At 38.7% G+C, this 20675-nt stretch overlaps 1 long non-coding RNA gene across 1 annotated transcript in view; it reads left to right on the forward strand.

The window, feature by feature from the left end:
- The first annotated feature begins 1342 nt into the window (after window positions 1–1342).
- The window catches only part of LOC139792529 (uncharacterized), a 32608-nt gene continuing 13275 nt past the window's right edge, over window positions 1343–20675 (forward strand). The window contains exons 1-2 of the long non-coding RNA XR_011724305.1: window positions 1343–1681; window positions 12896–12970. This is a non-coding gene — a long non-coding RNA (uncharacterized lncRNA). The remainder of the gene's footprint in view (window positions 1682–12895; window positions 12971–20675) is intronic.

Here is a 20675-nt window from a genome sequence, read left to right on the forward strand (position 1 = left end):
AACAAAAGGATACCCTGAGAACTTTCATGTGAAGTGGATGGAGGGAAGAAAAGGCACTGGAGATTTAAGGGCATAAGGGTCTCAAGGACATTTTAAAATCTTGGTGCCCTACGACAAAAAAAAAGATCTTTCAGATCAGTACCATAGGAGGGCCCTAGATTTAATTATACTTGTGTTCTTTCTACAGGCATTCTAAAGGATATTTTGGATTAACTTGTGCCATTTTCATCAAATAGTTGTATTTGTGTATGAATGTGCCATTACTTGTGTGAAATCTCACCTGATTCTTTCTTGGATGATGTGATTGCCTATAGAAGTATTCCCACATACAGCACTACTTATCATTTTTAAGTTTGCTGAGAGTGTAAGTTTTAAAATATGCTTCACATCTTTTCAGTTTTCTGTAATCATTATTTCTGGGTGTGGTACACTGCTGTTTTCAAATTTAAACTAAACTCCTCTAAGCTTTTGCATTTTAGAAGGTTTCTGCAATTGGAAGTGTGTTGATTTAAATGGTCTGCCTTAAGTTTCAAGCATATTTTGTCTGTATTAAATAAATTGATCTCTATTTTGTCTGTTTTGTCCCCATTATGGCAATATCTTCTTATTCTGAAGTCAACAAACATACACTGCTTGGAGCTTTTTCTCTGTTACATTAGGGCAATGGGTGAATAGTTGCAGAACTGCTCTCCAAAACTTACTGTCCTCCTTACTTTCCTAGGTAGAATCATAGAATCAACTCTTTGGACTCATCCAACCTTTTATATCTATTGGAGGGTATGTGCATCCAAGCCACAAGCAGCCAGCTTCTTCAGGACAATGCTGTGGGAATCTGTGTCAAAGGCCTTGATAAAGTCAAGGTATGCAACATCTGCAGCTTTTCCCTCACCCAGTAAGCAGGTCACCGTGTGTCTTGGGTCAGTGCAGTGGTGTTTGGGAAGCAGAGGGGCCACAGGGCTGGCTCCAGTGAGAATCTGCTGGGAACTCTCCTGGTTCCAATACCTGCCCCACCTCTGCCCAAGACCAAGCAGATATGGGAAGCTGGATGGGCCTCCGTGAGTAACATATCCAAGAAAGGGAAAATAAAACTGCAAAAATTTAAGAAAAAGACCTGCAGAGCAGAGTAGAGGATGAAGTGGGAGAGAAATGCCAGAGAAAAGACACCAAAGTCAGTGAAGAAAGCTACCCAAGAAGAGATTTCCTCACAGTCTGTGGTGAGATGGCAGCTGATCCTTTGCAACCTATGGAGGAGCACAGTGGAGCAGTCCCTGAAGAAGCATCATGGAGCAGTCCTTGAAGGAGCACAGTGGGGCAGATGCGGAGCTGCAGCTGTAGAGGACTATGATGGGGCAGATTTGGATCTGCAGGCAGAGGAGGTGACTGCTCCCGCAGCAGCCGTGACTCTGTGTGCAGCCCAGGCGGGAGCAGTCTGTGCCTGAGGGACTGCACCTGAGGGAGGGACTCATGTCCCAGGGGTTCCTGAAGGACTCTCCCGGGAGAGGGACCCCACGTCGGAGCAGGGGAAGAACGTGAGGAGTCCTCCCCCTGAGGAGGAAGGAGCGGCAGAAACTCCGTGTGGGGAGCTGACCCTAAACCCCCCCTGCCTGACTCCTGTGCTGCTGAGGGGGAAGAAGGAGAGAAGCAATCCAGGCCCAGGAAGAATGGAGGAGTGGGGAAGAAGGTATTATCTGTCCATGTTTTCTCTTTCTCCATTAAGATTAAATTAGGTTTTTTTCTTCCCAAGTTGAACCTTTCTGGTTTTTGCCTGTTACCATAAGTGGGGAATGCTAACCTCCCTCTTTTTGTCTCTATTAATGAACCTTAAGGTAGATTTTTGTGCTCCCTATCCCATGGTGGGATGGGGGGTGAGAAAAAAGAGGCCTGGTTGATAGCAGCTGGGCCTATACCGTGACACCCTGTGTCACACACACACCTGACATAGAAGGTGATCAGGTTAGTCAAACAGGACCTGCCCTTGAACCCATGCTGACTAGGCATGATCACCTGTTTTTTTTCTGCATGTACCGCTTAATAGTATTCAGGATGATCTGCCATATCAGCTTCTCCGGTACCAAAGTGTTGCATGAGAGGAATCTCGCTGCGGGCGCGAGCTCGGTTCACGAACAGAGTCAGTCGAGCTAGTGCTGGTTCGGATTAGTATCAGGAGCTAAGTTCGATCCGTCCGGCTCTGGAATTCTCTCAGGAAACCACACCCTACCGAACCCGGGCATGCGCGCCTGGGCTAGCCCCAGCTGGGCACAGGCAGGGCGGGCACCGTCTGGGCACTTGCTGCCTACACCAAAGTCAAACTAACAGGCCTGTAGTTTCCCAGATCATCCTTCTGTCCCTTGTTATATATGGAGGCTATGTTGTCTGATTTCAAATCTGCCTGTACCTCTCCAGTCAGCCAGGACTGCTGCTAAATGATGGCAAGTGACTTGGTGAGCACCCCTGCCAATTCCTTCATCACTCTTGGGTGCATCCCATCTGGCCCCATAGATTTGTGGACATCTATATGGGATAGAATATAGATATCCTGGATTGTGGGGAGGTTATTCTGCTCCTGGTCCCTGACTCCTAGCTTAGGGAGCTAGGTTTCTTCTTTATAACTGGTCCTTTTGCTAAAGGCAAAAAATTCACTATGCACCTCAGCTTTTTCCTTATCCTTTGTCAATATGTTTCCTCCTGCATCGAATAGGGGATGGAGGGTCTTCCTGGTTGTTCTTTCGTTGCTAGTGTATTTATAGAAACTTTTCTTGCTCTTCTTTACCATAGAGGCCAGATGAATTTCTAGCTGGGTTTCAGCCCTTCTGATACTCACCCAGCATAGCCTTACAACATTTTAGTCATTGTGAGTGGCCTGCCCCTTTTTTCCAAAGGCCATATACTCTTTTTCTCCCTGAGTATCAACCAAAATCATGCTTTTCAGGCAGATTGGTCTTCTATGCCTCCAGCTTGCGTTACAGCACATGGGGCTGGTCTGCTCCTGGGCCTTCAAGAGTTGCTGTCACGTGTATGTCACATTTTTTCCTCTACAACATCTGCCAGATATACTTAGAAAAAAACATGCTCTTTCCTACGGTTCTATTTTTGGTCATGGTGAGTGATGCACTTGTTTACTTGTGACCACCTAACCCTGTTTGGAAGGGTGGTGGTAGACATCATACAGCTCTCAGTCACCCTTGCAGGGAGTGACCAGGTGTACTCTCTCCCCAGCACAGTTTGCTTCTCTGTTTCCAGCAGCTGGTTTTAGTATTATACCTGTAAAGAACAATATCTCACTATTATTTTCCTTAATAACACATTTTGAGCTTGTGCAATATCTAGCAACAGATAAATATAATTTACTTTTGGCTCATATTGTGATTACAACCTATATTTATTTGTTTCCACTTACAGTGCCTTGTAAGGCCTCTTAGGCCTTACAAACATTAGCTATGCCTTCCTGCCAGGGCAGAAAAGTGTAACTGTGACAATTATTTACTAGCTTACCTAAAATCTGCCATTATAACTTTCTGAAGCTGCAAATAAAAAGAAAACAAAATTTCTTCCACCAGAATAAGTTAACCAGTATACATGCAGCTACTCCCCAGGGACATGAAGCTAAAACAGTTTAACAGTTTGCTCTTTATAGCTAAGTATATGTAAATTAAACTATATCTCCTAAGTTGTTTTTCACTCTCTCAGGTTCCTTACGTGTTTTTGTAGATAAGAATTTAATTGCTCATGTTTTTTTAACACCTTGTTACAACGATGGATTTCATTCTATCAAAGCAGTTGAGCATTATACTAATGCTATCTAGTACAATCTACAGAATAATAAATACTAATTGTGTCTGACATGTTTCTTCTGCAAGAGTGCAGGGAGGGACCTCTGGATGGATTATGTGTTGGTCTAATATTTTAATTTCAATTCAAGTCAAAGGGACAATGCATCCTCTATTATGTTATAGCAAAAAATAAATGTATCCATTTATAAGCATGAATGTAATTCAGGAACTTTTGGAATAATTACACTTAAGATGGCATTTTAGGAAAGCTACATAAAACCCACTTTAAATGGATACACTGTTGAATCTCATAAAGTAAAAATTGTTCTCAAAAAGATATGCTACTTAGCTTGTATCTGAGAGAACTGGCCTTGCTTATTTCATGAGGAACTTATGGCATTTTCATGGCAAATTAAAAAAGCTGAAAACTGTATCAAATAGCTGCTGATTACAACCTCATCTATGTGACTGCAATTCAAATGGACTGTAAAGAAAGGTGTGTGTATACTTTAATTTGTTTGTAACCTGAAGTACAGATATTGTATCTCTAGTATTAAAGACCTGGCTTTTTTATCATTTCATTTTTTGCTATAGAGAGCAAAAAATATCTTCAGAGAGCAGGGAGTACATAACACAGTGGAGAAAATGCTCTGGCCTTTCAGTGGTACAGGTAGCAACTGAAGTGAAAGTGAGTTCGATCCTAACACTCTGAATTCGATCAATCTACATCACAAACCACCACAGAGATTTACACCACTTAGCTGTTAATCATCCTCTGCTCAGGGGAGGTCTAGAGTTGGATCATTGGCAGTGCTAATAGTCAACCACCTGGTGACATCTCTCTAGGGCTTGTCTGTGCTTTGATTCAGCTCAGCAATAATGATCCCTCAAAAATAGTTTTCCAGTGTTCAAATTCAGACATTCCTACTGTTAGAGGGAGAATAGCATCACCAGCCACAAAAGCACTGGTTCTGGTTCTGTAAAGGCTGAACTTTTCACCTACTGTATTTAGTCAGTCACTAGTAAGCGAAAAGCTGCCTTTCCCCTTATATTTACAGTGTATAGTTGGTTCTAAAGCTAAATAGTAAAGAAATAGTGTTTGAATTTGGATGAAGTCAGATATTATACAGGTCTTATTCACCAACACACTTGTCAAAAAAAGATTAAATTTCATGTCTGAGTGGATGTCTAATTAGTTGGATGCTAACAATGGTTGGCCTCTGATGAATAAGATGGCAGTTCAGAAACCTCTCTTCTCTGCAGAATCCATGTATGTCAGAGGTCTGCAAAATCTATGCTGTGTCAGTGCTTTACATTTATAAAAGGAGCATAAGTTAATAATCTAATTAAGAGAAATTATGAATACTCTAAGCTACAGGAAGTCTCCAGGGTGCTTTATGCATGATGGAATTCTCACTGTATGTGGAATTCATAAGGAAATTTCTCAAAAATAGAGATTCCCATTTGGGAATTATACTACAGAAGTTACTACTCTAAAAAAAATGGCATGCAGTTCTACGAATGTGGAACTGTCTGTGTCAGTCTTTTGGTCAATAAAATACAGAATACACACTGGAAATCAGTTCAAAAAGGGAAAGCATATAATTCTTGCTCTTCATTCTAAATCTGGTGGTTATTTAATTTTGTATTTTAGCAGACTGAAACATAACTTGTGGTCCATCTTGATCTGATCTGCTAGTACAAATGGATTTAGTTTCACCTGGACAATATTGATACCCCACTCAATGGGATATGCTGGACCTAAAAAAAGTGTGTAAAATTAATGAAAGCCTGCCTTTTACCCAACACAGTGTTGATTATTGACAAGCTCTGCAGGTTTTCTCCTCAATGAACTGCAAGGAACTCATTCAGAGTGGCAAACCATGAAAGCCAAGTCTGTGCTGTGGTTTGATCCCAGCTGATAACTAGACACCACACAGCCACTTGCTTATTTACCCCACTGGTGTGGGGGGAGACAATCAGAAGAATAAAAGTGAGAAAACTGGGTTGTGAAGAAGACATTAATAGGTAAAGCAAAAGTCATGCATGCAAGCAAAGCAAAACAAGGAATTTCTTCACTGCTTCCAACTGACTAGCAGGTGTTCAGCTGTCTCCAGGACATGATGTGTAACAATGACTTGGCAAAACAAATGTCATCACTCCAGATCTCTCCTTCTTTATTCTTCCCCCAACTTTATATGGTATGGGATATCTCTTTGGTTAGCTGGAGTCAGATGCCCTGCCTGTGTCCCCTCCCAACTTCTTGTGCACCTACAGCCTACTCACTCATTGGGTAGTGTAAGAAGCAAAAAAAACCCTGACTCTATGTGAGTGCTTCTGAGAAGTAACAAAAAACAACAACAACAACAACAAAAACAAAACAAAAAAAAAACAAAATAAAAAAAAACCAACCCTGTGATATCAATAGTATTTTCATCACAAATCCAAAACACAGCTCCATACTAGCTACTCTGAAAAAATTAACTGTATCACAGACAAAACCAGCACAGTCAAAGCATCATAAGAAAGTGCCAGACAGAAATCTTTTGGCAGATACAGAGCAGCAGGAGAGAACTTGAGGAGTTAAGGTTTCATGACAGATGTGACTGACCATCTCTTAGTTTACTACATTTCTGACCTCTTCAGTCTTGTAATATATTCTTCCCAGAGGTCCCAAAAGAGGCAAAAAACCACTAGTGGCTTTTAAGCTTAATCATGAGACTGATCTGGCACAGCTGGTAGATGGACAGTAGTCTCTGATCAGGAACAGAAAAGACAAGGTGGTGCAGAAGCACAGCTGAATCTTCAGGAGCTTGTCTGGTAAAACAGTATCAGCCAGCTCCCAGAGGCATTTAGGTACCTAATGTCCTACTCATACCTTTCCATTTTAATGGAAATTCCAAGATAATTTTTTAATTTGTTGTTGTGCTTCACCTTTGTTGAGAGGTTCAATAACTTTGTCTCAAGCATTGATATTCTTTCAGAAATGAACAGCAAACCTTTGGATATAATTGAGTTTGTAAATTCCTAGAAAAGGCTCTTATTTTGAACCTTCTTTTTCTACTTCATAAAATGTTATAAAATCATATTATAATTGAACTTCTTATTGAAAGTCAACGTTTCCTAAACCTAAAAGACATGAAGTGATAATTAAAGTAATGAAGCAAGCAATTGTTGCTGAACTTTTTAACTTTCACAGGGACAAAAGCTCTGACATACAAAGCCTGAAAAAGGAGGGTGCAGTAGAATTACTGGAAATGTTAAGAATACCATTAAAAACTGATTGACATCGAGAAAGATGACAGACATCATTAAGTATACATTTGTTTCTATATGCATACTGTTAAATATACAGTAGAACTGGCTTGAAAAGATTTTCTTAACGATAGTTTAAGGAATATGCTTCACCTCCTGAGGAAAAATGTTGCACTACCTTCTGACTGCCCTCTTTCTAACTCCAGTCTAATTGTACGTAGCTCTGGTTTTACTACCTGCCTTCAAAAAAGGCAGGAGAAAAAATAATGCTGGATGAGGCTGCTTTTCTCTGAAAACATCTGCTTTAGTCCATCAGCCTGCGACTGATGTAGATCTGTGTTAGAATGTGGATAGCAGATGGCTCTAGATGGACTCAAAAAAGAGACATCTTGCATCAATTGCTTAGTCAGGTTTCCTTGTAGTGCTCATAGCCTCTCTAAGGCAGTCTCTGTGAAAAGTATAACAAGCTCCTGAGACCTCCTAAACCAAAGACTCACATCACACAATGAAAGTGTGGCTAAAAGAGGTTTTACATAGCAGATACCTTTCTAAGTAATATTTCTTCCCCTGGGCTGGGCGTTGGAGTGCAATGGATGTGAAGGGAATCAGGTACACTCCCAGAGGAAAAAGAAAGATAAGCTATTGGTCATGACGTAAAACTCATGAAGTTTGTGAGCTGAACCATGAGTAACCAAAAGTACTGGTACTGTAAAGAGAAGTTGTTAATTTAGTAGTTTCACTTAATACATGGTTGTTATTCTGAGAGGACTAAAGTTTTTCACTGACATGGGGGAAATCAGTTTCCCTTAAGAGCAGCTGTAGTAGCCAAGCGGTTGTGGCAAGATAAGTTAGAGCCTGAAATACCTTGTTTCAGGTATTTGTGAAAATATCAGCCATTCTTCTTGTGACTCAGGTTTGAACTGAAGCTCTGCAGAATGAAAACCATCACGGTCCACAGAAACCATTTCCATCCTTTACTATTATGCCGTCTACTTTCATCGGCTTTACAATCTGAAATGCTGACATAAACCATTGAATTTCTGCCAGGCTTGTGAATCCACTTGCCACTGCTACGACCTCTAGCTTGGGAAGTGCTGCCCTACAGCTTGAAGTAAGCCTGGCTCCACAGCTGGGACTTGTAAAATGCTTCTAATCACTGTAAATATGTGGCAGCCTTTAAACAACACACTGTTTTCTCAGCACACTGTGGGTGTGGAAGGAAGAAAGCAGAAAAATACCTGGGCAAGGAGGAGACCGTGAGAGAGCTGCAGGAGTAGGGATGCTCCTGAGTGTGACCTTGAGCAGGCTGAGCTGGGCCCATCTCCACAGGGCCCAGCATGGTGATAGTGACAGGTAAGAAAATCGCAGATATAGTGAGGGTTTGCTGCCCCACACCTCCCAGTATCCCTGGGAGCTGTTTGTCCAGCAGGGACTGCCTGGTGCTGGCAGCCTCTTTCCTGGTGGCACTCACAGGGCAGGAGTGCAGCCAGGATGGGCAATGGGCACTGGGCCACAGGCTCACAGGCAACCCAGCTCAGCCCTGATCAGGCCAAGGGCAACCTGACCATTCCCTGGGACCCAACACAGCCTGATGTTAACAGTGTCAGATATGAACACTCTCACTTGGGCTGTGTGTCCTTTGCAGAAGTTGCCAGCACTGAGATTTTGTACTTTCATTTAGGAGAGAACATCTCTAATATGTGAAAACAAGGAATCTGTGAACACACTGGACGTCTGCATTGTATAATGACTTGCCTTCCTGGAAAGCCAAAGACAAAACCAAAAAGCTTCAATTCCAGGAAGTCTGCCCTTTTGCAATGTGAAAAGCCAATTTACTGTGTTAACAAGTTTTAAAAAGAGTATTTTAACCTTCAGCACTGGGGGAAATTGATAATACTGGTACTCTGAGAATCAAAGGAAAAAATAGCTTAGAAATTCAAGTGATGGGGTTTTTTTGCAGAGGAGAAAAAGTTAATCAACTTGTGAAAGAGACAATATGTGAGGGAGAATGTATTTATAGAATTTTCATTAATACAAGTCCAAAAGTTTTTCAGAAGAAATAATTGTGATTTATTAATTTCTATTTATTATGCTCTTTGTAGAGATACTTTAGAATATAGTAGGTCTTAGCACAAGGTTTCAGATCAGTTTGTATGACAGAGAAGTTTTCCTGGTTCTTGTTAAACTTGTCTGACTTACCATTCAAGGCATTTGAAATGTAGTTAGAATTAAGAGTACAGACAAGTGCATGCTTTGCCTGAGGCTTCAGTTCTCACTAATAGGGAACTAAGTTTATAAAAGCAATTGCATATATTTCATGAGATTTTGTTAGATTCTAATTTCTAGAGTAAGAGAATACTGTAGGGTTATCCTAACTAGAAGCTAGTTATAGTAAAAGCTATAGGATCAGTAGAGAATTCCTCTGAATTAATTTTTATATATTGCAGATTTTGACAAGAGATAAACAGAACTCAGTAGGCTGTGATAAATTGCAAAGAATAGAAAACTTTAATGAAAAGAATTCACAAGCAGGCCTGATCTGTCTGACTTGTAGGATCTATCCCTAGTTACAGCATGTATGGTACAAATCTGCTTAAATGAATTTACTTACATGTAATGAATTATTATGCCTGAGATGAGCAAAACACCAAAGATAACACAGACTACAGAAGCACATGTATGAAAGAGATTGCAAGAAAAATTTAAAGTTTAAATTATATCTGATGGTTGATACTTTGGTAAAGGGGAAAAAAATCCCTGAACTGAAATTTTTCTGATACACAACATACATCACATCAGTAGAGAGCAGATTAACAGATTTGTAATGACATTGAGGCAGTAGGCCAGGGAGTCTGCTCTATTTTCTATTCTTACGCATAATTTTTTTTTTTAAATGGGGCAATGTTAAACCATAGTTGCATAATCTCTGAGATTTTTCCCCATTTAAAAATAAACATCTCTCATATCCCTCATTCTCTGTGCAGTGTGGTTGACATACTGGAGGGAAGGGAGGTGATCCAGACAGGCTTGAGAGGTAGACTTGTGCAAACTGCATGAAGTTCATTCAACAAGGCCAAGTGCAAGCTTCTGCACCTGAATCAGGGGAATCCCATGCATGAATACAGGTTGGGAGGAAAATGGATTGAGAAAAGCCCTGAGGAAAAGGACTTGTGGGTTGATGAGAATTTCAACATAAGCCAAAAATGTGTGCCTATAGGACAGAAAGCCAACTATATCCTGGGCTATAACCCCCCCCATTCTTCTCCCATGATAATCATCTGGAATACTGTGTCCAGTTCTGGAGTCCCCAACACAAGAGGGACAGGGTACTGTTGGAGAAAGTCCAGAGGAGAGTCACAAAGATGATCAGAGGGCTGGAGCACCTCTCCTGGGAAGATAGACTGAGAAAATTGGGGTTGCTCAGCCTGGAGAAGAGGAAACTCCAGGGAGATCTTAGAGCATCCTTCCAGTACTTGAAGTGGGCCTGCAAGAAAGCTGGGGAGGGATTTTTTACAAGGGAATGTATTCAGAGGACAATGGGTAATGGCTGGAAGAGGTTAGATTTAGGTTAAACACTAGGAAGAAAGCCTTAACTGTGAGGGCGGTGAGATGCTGCAACAGATTTCCCAGAGAGTCTGTGGATGTCCCCTCCCTTGAAGTTTTCAAGGCCGGGCTGGATGGGACTTTGAGCAACCTGGTCTAGTGGGAGGTGTCCTTGCCAATGGAAAGGCAGTTGGAACTAAGGTCCCTCCCAATCCAAACCACTATGATTCTGTGATTCTAAATAATCAGAAAGGAAACTGGGATATATCTGCCCTAAATAAGTATTGCTGTCTGATTGATTAAACAGGAGATTGAGAGAGTTTTGTTTATATTTAAAACCTACTGCTGGAGAAAATTGTGGATATTCGTACTGACAAGTCAATGTAACTCTTATAGTTGTGAAAACAAACGGCTGGACTGAAAAATCCTTTTGGCTACACAACAAGGGTTCAAAGGGGATGCAAATACAGTGGAGGGGCGAGAAGCAAGCAGGGCTTAGAGGAAGAGCAGGGATAAGTTAGTTTTTGCTTAGCTTCCTACCACTAATTTTTTTCCTTCACTTTTTTCTCATGTTTGTCCCTGGGGTTAATTATTACGGCTGTGAGAAAGTGCTTGAATTAAGAATAATTTACTTTAATTAAAGTGTGGAAAGACTACTCACTTGTGTCTTTAGCCTCCCTTCCTTTAGCAGAAGAATAGACTATATAATTAACACCCAGAACAGGTTGCATTCAGAGTTAGAAAAACTCTTGTGCTGGGACCAGACTCTTTGTTTATGAAAAACAGGACCTTGACAACATAGGTGTCAAAAATCCAAATTAGTTCATTAAAATAAAAGAATATTAGTAATATTTAAGTCTTTTTAATTTTGTGTTTCTACTTGTACTGCCACTTTATAACCTGACTCCTCTAGTCTTCTGTCATTTCAATTGCTCCTACTTCTGCATAAATTAATCACGAGATATCTTAAAAATTGTTGGAAGATATACTCATGGTTTCTTCTTTTGCTGTTCTGCTGCTCTGCATTTTAGATATTCGGTGATATTGCTGTCACAGTTCCCTAGCCCAAACCTACTAATTTGACAAAAACTAAACACAGTTCCATTTCCCACACCCCCAAAAAACAGTACAAGAAAGTTTTATATCACTTATAATCTCAAGATAGTTAAAAAAATACATGAAGTGCAAGTAATTAGTCTGTGTTCTACCTTTTCTTTCTTCAAGCCTGCTATCATTATCAGTTTCTCTTCTGTAAAACACAAATAAAGAAGCACCAGCTTCAATCATTCTTAAGACCGTGACTGGACTTAATATTAAGTTAGTTGTACTTCAGATAGCAAAGACAGTGAAAGGTATTCTGTGTTTTTCATTTGCTCTGATACAGACACAATATTCCCTAAGGAAATAATTTTTTTTTTTACTATAACAATGATAGTTGAAAATATCAAAAAAACCCCCAACCTTTTCCTGTTCCATTTTCTAACAATAATTAGCAAACTAACCTATCAGCTATTTTTTTTAAGAAACCACTGCAAGTAATTCTCAAAGTGATATGGGAAATTGAGTCAGATGCCACTTTCTTTGGGCTTTTTCTTATTGATAACATAAAAGGTCTTCACTTTTCTTAATACATTTCAGCCTCTTATATATCTACTTATCCTGGAACAACGGAACTATATTAACACTTAGGTAAACTCAAATATAATGAAAGTGAATTCAGATTGTTTGTGATAAATGGGTCTTACTTGGCATTTGTTTGCAGTTCATTTCAGACTGTAAATAAGACAATTTTGTTTGCATTTTTTTCTTTCTAAAAGTGACTATTTTGAGTCAAGATGGATTTTCATATCTCATGTCTATGGCCAGTTAAAAATCTTTAGTAAGTAGGCTAAAACATTTTGTGGAAATCTGACACTTTATTGTTAAACCATAGCTGTATTACTCTTTGCAGTATAATATTCTCTAATAGACTATGATTTTTTTTTATAATTGTTCATTTTCTTCATCTTTACTAGGTCTGTACGTCTCAGAGACAACCTCACATGTCTATGGAGAGTGCTGAATGTAAAGCACCTGAAAAATGATTTTCTTTCTTGACATACTAAATTCTCCAAAATTGCATAAAAATTCAATGGGGGGTCTCAGAAGTCAGATAGGAGATGATATATGGACCTGTCCTTTGCTTCTGAAATAACACAGTATAGGATATGTATAAAATGTGCCTTAAAGTCTCCTCCAGCCTTTAGACTATGCGGTACAAAACCTCTCAAGTTTTATTCATTCAGTAATTTCAAATAGACTCCAAATTGATTTTAATTTATGAACAGCTATTTTTACAGCTGGACTGCAGTGTGCATTGGACTGAGCCTTTGGATGGGGCAAAGAAGCCACTGTACAGGTGAGTCTGACTCTACCTTTGCTTTTTTGGGATTCACGGTACATACATTTTCTCTGAAAATGTGCTGTGCCAATAAATGAAGTGCAGGTATTTGCTTTTAGCTGCGTAATTAGGTTGTTGTTGTGTGATACAGGGAGTCTTCTTCATGACTGGAAGTATTTGTATGTCCTTTAGGACAACATTGGAGGGAAGACGGGAGGAAGGGGCGGAGGGAGGGAAGGAGGAAGGAGGAAAACATAGTATTAATTTTTATGTGTATCTCTAAATGGGCCCTGCTCCTTTGCTTACTGATTTATAATAATTTAGTTTTCATTTAGCAGATTTAGATGTATTTCTCCCCATAGCTGTCCCCATTTTTGTGTTCTTTATTCCTCCTTCACCAGGTCTCACAGTAAGTCATTGGTACTGAGTTCTGATACACTGCTTGCTATAGCTTGGTTAAAGACAGCAAAACTGTAACTTCCCAGTACTTTCACAGTATTACATTATCCTTACTTTTTTAATCTCTGAAAGGAGGCATTTATTTTCTCATTTGAGTGAAGAACTGAGGCATGACTTATTTAAGTCACCTGCCTAAATCTGACATAATTCCTTATAGTGGACCAGGGATTTATAATGAGATTGTCTTTCACCTCACTGACCCCACTGACTGGTCCAGGCTGTGTTTACTGTCTTCCATGTTCTCATCAGATTAATTTTTTTTATCTTTCTTTTGGTCCTTTTAAATATTTTTTTCTGTTTTTTAGCATTTCTTTCAAAAGACTGAAATTATTTATAGAAGAGATTGAAGATATTTTTTATATTTTAAATATCTTGCAATGCTCTGATAAAACAATGGGAGTGCTGGGCTTACAACTTTCAATTTCTGTTTTGTATTTAAATGGAACTGAGATAAAAACTATCAGAAACAGATACCTATTTACCAGTTTGTGAGGTTTTTTTAAGGTATTATGAGAAGTACCTGATTCAGCTAAATAGTTTTCCATTTTGTATTAGTTTTCTTCATATTTTAGGATGACAAATTATCTTTTCTGAGTGGAATGTGTATTTGATGAAATTCTGCCTCTCGGTGATCACTTCATTTTGTATTTCAGAAAAAAATCTTTCTCTGCAGTAAATTGTTATGAGAAGAAATTTAGTGATGGCTATCTTGGATTCTTCCTTTTGCCTGTTTAGACCTGGTTTTATGAAAACACTCAGCTTATTCTAGTTTGTTCATTCATGTATATTCAGGTACAATAGAGAAATGATCATATCGAGTATGCTTAAGGTGAAATTCTTTTAACTGAAACGTAAGACATGATGTGTAGGAAGGGGATTAAACTATAGTTCCTTTGATTTGTTTGCCTTTTCAGATTCTTGTGTTCTGGTTTTTGTCTTGCTTTTCTATGCCACATACTGTTAAGTTTTGCTTAGTTTTTAAATTTTATTTTACAGAAATTGTGAAGAATAACTTCCCAGACTTTCTGTTATTGATCATACATAGAACAGAGTATTTAGGATTTATTAGAGTTGGCCAGTTCTCTCAATGTGAACACAAGGGATGCTTTCATCTTTGTCAGAGTTACTTTGAAAAGGAATTGAGAGTTACTTCGAAAAGGAACTGAAGAAATCTGGTCTTTGCTTTCCCTTATATCTTCCTAGCTGGCTTCACACAAACGGTACCAAGTTGCAGGAATAAGCTCTTCATTGCTATGGCTTTTGCACAATGAAACCCCTCTGTTGTGCAGCTGGTGGGATAACAGGCAGCTACTGCACATGGCAAAAAGGGGAAGGGAACCCATGGAGGTCTTTTGACACCCGTATTTTCCCATTGCCTTACTGGAGAGAGAAAATGTCAAGTGTATCCAAAAAGCCACCTATATGAACGAGATTTTTGTAAAAGCTATCTAGTGAACAGTACTCATGACAGAGAAAAAATTTCATTATTGTGAGGTAAATTTGCTGTGCACAAGAAAAGGAAGATGAAGGGATAGATACAATCCTTATACAGTGCGTAACACTAAGGCAAAAGAAATTCTTCACAAAGTACCCCAGCTACTTCAGTGTTGAAAGCAAGTAAGCAAGAAAATCAAATGGCAAGTCTGAAAGAGCAAAGAGGTCCTGACCTGTAGATAATTTAGCTGTCATTTTTGCTAGGAAGTATTTCTTTCTTTCCTTCCCATTAACTTCCCTAGGGTCCTCTAGTTTTAGATTCCTCCATAAATCTTGCCAAAAGATAACAATTTTCTTGTTACTCTTTCTTACTTTGGACTCTTGAAATTCCAGAACTTGAACTATCCTGTGCATCTTTTGTAGGAGTAACACCTTTTGTTAATGTCAAGGGTTTTCAGGACAAATGTAGTGGGCAAGCAGTGGGGGGAGTAGTTTCTGCCAGAGTGACCCAAGGTCTGGTTATTTGAAGTATTGTGTCCGTAGTTGTAGGATATTTCAAAATTATGTGGAATTCCTCACTTTGAGGAATAAACCTTTGTTTAAACCTTTGTTTAAATCAGACTGGTGAAGAAGTAGAAAGAAAACATAGTAAATTTGCATTAAAATTAATTTCTATTAAAACAAGTGATACTCTTTGTAATTTACTTGGCCTGAGTGCTTTGGCACAACTGAGTTGCTTCCACTGGAGACCTTAATGATGAAATGTGACAGCATATTGTATTCTTGGAGCCGTTTATTCTCCAAACCCTGTTCTCCAGCTTACTCATGAGGTAGTTTGTACATTCCTCTTGTTAACTTACGGATCTCTTGGAAGATGCAAATATTGCTCCTAAAGCTCAGATGGTCTGTGTATATTTACAATCTCAAACACATAGGTTAGGAAACTAAAATAAAAGCTCTGGTTTTGATAGTGAAAAAACAGAGACTGCTGCAATCTGAAGAAATGTGATAGACTGATTTGCTCTGACTTCTAAATTGGTTTAGTTTGCTTTTTGAAATAGCTTGTGTTATAGAACCCCTGGAGCAAAGGTCCTCTTTTTTATACACATTTTGGCACAAAAACTGTATAAATTGCTTTTTCTCTGTGTAAGCTCTACATAAAGTAACAAAGAAGCTCTGCACATCTAAATTTCAGATAAGCATTTTTTTGATGATTTCAATCTGGAACTTACAGTTTAGTTCAGCCAGACATCTTTTTGAGCCCATAACGCTGATGCTGGATAGGCAAAAAACCCAAACCTAAATTCATATTAAAATGTGTCTATATCCTGCAAATTTTAACAGTTTACCACAAGAGACAGTTCTTTTAAACTCCATTTTGTGAAAAAAAAAAAAAAAAAAAAAAAAGAGGTAATGCTACAGCAATGTCTTTCACCTTTGATTTTCTTTAGTGTGGGTTCATCTGAAGCAGTTCACACTTCTGCTGGGGCTATAAGATGGAATAGGACTGTGGTTGGACCTTCTCCAGGTCCAGACCCCTGACTTTGCTTTGTGACTGTTCTATGTAACCTTTGGTTGAGGAATACAACTCCTTACATTGCTATGAAGCTTAAAAATCCTCACCTTAGGAACCATTTTTAAAAGGCTATTGCTCCTGTGGTTTTGTTGCTATTGTAAAGCTTTATTGTTTTGTTTTATTTTGTTTTGTTTTCCAGCTCCAATCATTTTCTAACTTGGAGCAAAGGTGTCAGTTTCAAGATTAGCACTCCATGCACCTCACTTAATTGATTTAAAACAATTCATTTTTTCCCCCTTAATTATAAAGTAATTATTAAAGTAATTCCCCCTTCTGGTTTAGGTCACTGACTTCTCTGACTTGGTAACCAGAACATAGAACTCCAGTAGTAGTGAATGAAATTTCTCTTGCAAAAAATAGAATATCTGTCTACAGACCAATCTTGAAGGTGCCCAAAATACAGTGTAGATTTTTTGCCTCAGTTTCAGTTCCCACCTTATCTTTGTTTAGAACTTCCCATCTAATCTTCATATATGTGAGCTGAAGATACATTAGCCCAGCTATCACTGGGAAAAGCTGCTCAGTTCACATAATTAAAACAAATCAGGATCAAAGTGGTTTTATTGATTTACTAATGATGTGCAATTAGCTGACAAATAGTGAACTATACCTTCAGGATCAATATGAGTAACAGAATGAATAAACCACAATCCCAGATGCTTACAAAATGTTGAAACACTGATATCCCAAAGAGCTGTGTCTCTCTCACACAGGTGCACACACACATAGACACTACACGGATGTGAACACACACAATCAGGGGCATCCTTAGCCCCTGAGCAATGAGGGTGACAAGCACAAACCCCATTTCTGGGACTGCAGTTCAGCTTTGTATGTGCTTGTGCTGATCTCTAAAACCTGCTAATGCATGAGGCACTGGGAAAGCACCCCAGGAATCTGCATGCATACCCAACAGATGTGGGTATGACCTGTGTTGCTCTCGATGCTCATCCCACAATTTGAGAGCAGAGGCTCCGCATTGCATTCGGTGCCCAGTGGTGAGACTGCAAAGTTTGGCCATGGCAGAGGTCCCCAGGTATGGTGGGTGTCCCCGTGTGTATCTCTGTGTGTGTGTGTGTGTGTGTGTGTGTGTGTGTGTGTGTGTGTGACTTCTGGCAATGTCAAACTGGAGCTTTGCTTCCACTCCCAGGTCTCACAGATTCACCTGTTTCTTTTAGACACCTTCTCAGACCAACACCTTCACTCTTTCAAGACTGTCATTGTAGTTTCTTGGTTACTCTAAACTGCCTGATGGTCTTCCTCTTTGATATGATCAGCTTTGAGCAGACAATATTTGTTATTTGATTTATTCATGTTATTAACACACATGTTCCTCCAGTCTTAGAAGCAGTTGTTACTCAGGCCTTTTTGCCAAGAGTGAACTGTAGTAAAACTCCCACATCCTGCCTGCTTGTCTCAAATTTATCTTTTCAGCAGTAAACTCATAAGTGATCAGAGATTACCTTGCATTTGAATCTTGATTTTGCATTTCCTGTGCTTTCAGAATAGGAAACATATTCTGAAGAAATTCAAAACATATTTCTATGAGCTAAAAATAAAAGCTCGTTTCCCACAAAACCTTTTGTCAATTAAGATATTGTCCAACAATTGTGTAATCTTTGGTTTTACGCAGTGCATCTCAAGCAGCCATTTGCTAGTTGATGTTATAAGGTTCCAATAATTAAAGTTTAAATTACAAAACAATTAACACTTTGAATTTTGGGCTGCAACATAAAGAAACAACAAAAGAAGCAAACAGCCAAACATCCAAACAAACAAACAAGCAATACATCCCCATATGAGCTACTGGCACAATTGACACTTAGGTACCAAATTCTGATGATAAATAGTGTAAATTTTGTTAATCTAGCATGAGTGCTATGTGATCCTTATGGCTATCAGAAACTGTAGGTAGTGGTTTTCAAGCTTTGACGGAAACATCAAGGTAGCAAAAAAAAAATCAGTTTTGAAGAAAAAATTAATTTCCTCTATGACCAGGTTTAGGACTGAAAAAGGTTCAGATGAGGTTTTAAATTCATTCTGAACATTATAGCAGCATGAGTGTTTGCTCAAAAAGGAGAAGGCACCTGTTAGTTGCAACATATTGAAAAGATTTACAAAAGTGTTTGGAGATACAGCGTGTACAGATAAGTGTTTGGCATTTTCTGGTTTTTACACTCCTTTACTCAAGTTTAAAAAAATGCTGCAACCCCAGATTCTGAGAAACTTTAGCAATTATGAGCTTTTTTGTGTGTTTCAAAGGACTGCCAAAAATATTTGTCAACTGCTATTTTGTAGAGATTAGCATTTTTAATTAACTAGTATCCCTGTCTGAAATTATTTAATATTAATCCTTCTTTTCTTTTGTCTTCCATCTCCAATCCCTTATCTGTTTCTAAGTCAGATATTGTATGGGTCTGTTTATCCAGTTCCTCATGGGCTTATTTTCTATTGTTTTTCTGAGTAAAAGAATTTGTTGTTGTTGGTTTTGTTTTTTTTTTTTTTTTTTACAGCTGGGACTTTATGTGTCACAGAACTCTGTAATAGCATCTGTGTGTAATAGCCTACCATATGGGTAGGAGGCAAATAGCTTAATTTGATGCATATGCATGAAGGAAATGAAGACTTGAAGACTTGACTATTGCTGGGCTACAAATCTATAACACTAAAATCTATAAAACTAAGCACTAGACAATAGTATGTTGGGTAAGGGTTATGAGAAACAAAAGGGACAATGTGATCTCAGTGGGGTAATATTGCTTCCACTAGGTATTTCTTTAGCACTTAACCAAAGCAGTGACTCAGCAAGCACATATAGTCAGAAAATCATTAAAAGCTAAATCTTGATCAACATGAATGAAATGACACTGACTGAAAATATAACTTATGACTCTCACACTTAGCAGTTTTCCAGTGAGACAGAGAATCATCCTCACTGATTCAGCTAAAGGCACCAGTAGTCTCAAAGTAGTTTCACTGATGATATATAGCCAGAAGTCTAAATCTTCTCTGGCTTCTTTTTTTTTAAACTGCCTTTGACCATTACTGTTTTTTAAGTTCTCCCATCTGTTATTGCAGTAGTCTAGCTTTATGTCACATTTCTTGTGTAAAGGACTTGTTCTGAGGATATGGTGATATAACTCCATCATCTCTGAGTTTTAGCTAGTTTTACTCAATAAAGTGCTAGAGGTATTGCAAGAATCTTTTGTTTATGACCATAAAATAGCTGCTGAAAAGACAGATACACCACTGGAGAAGATAATCAGTTCATATGAAGTTCAATTGACAAAATCTGATGTGAAATTGCTACGCCAATTATGACGTTAGCAAAATGCTTAGCACTGATGACACTGATGATGTTTAGCAAAAACATGGCAATAGGCCAAGTCTAAGTAATCTGCCCTCTAGAATAAATAACAGGTTAGAGAGGGCTTGTGAACCTGACAGCTGATCTTAGTCAGGACAGGGAAAAGTGAAGAGGAGCTTACATTGTATATCTCAATGTTAGCCAAAACTGCCTTCGTAAACAAGAACAGAATATGGTTGCGTGAAAGTGAAATAGCTACAAGTGTTCAGAAAAAGTGGAATATACAATATGTTTGAGGTCTGCTCTTGTCACTAAGATGCATGCCTATATTTTTTCTTTGTTTTTGGTTTTCAACAGGACTTTTACCTGTGTTATCTTTTCAGAGGGAATCTGAGAAACTCAAGCTGACTTTTAGCTGCACATTAAATGAATTAATCGTTAGTTTTTAAGGTTTTTGTTTGAATCTACAGAAATGGAAATTCATATTTAGAAAGCTGAGATGAATAATAAACCTAAGTTTTCAGATTCTGATTGTATGATGTCTAGTACTAACCACTCAGAAAATACAGAAATTGTTCTTGGATGAGGGTCAAAAATTTTCAATCTCATTCTTACAAGCCAGCATCACACAAGTGGACCAGAGCTGGATACATCCTCTCCTCTCTTCTCTATCCAATTTCAAACTATTTTCCACAGTATAGAAGCTGTCTTAAATTGCATGGGCTACATACAGATTTTAAAGTGAATGTCAGTCTTCCAGCAAAAACACTTAAATAAAAGACTGTGCGTTTTACACTGGGTTGTGTACAAATAGGACAGGGTCCCATCTCTAAGGAATGTCAATCACAACTAGTTCAGCAGACTGCTTATTTTCTGGGATATGTGGGATTCTTCTTAGTGTTCCTGCTCCTGAAGATACTGCTTTGCATGTAATACAGAATGAAATGTTTT

This window comes from Heliangelus exortis, chromosome 1, assembly GCF_036169615.1.
Source record: "Heliangelus exortis chromosome 1, bHelExo1.hap1, whole genome shotgun sequence".
Lineage (NCBI taxonomy): Eukaryota > Metazoa > Chordata > Aves > Apodiformes > Trochilidae > Heliangelus > Heliangelus exortis.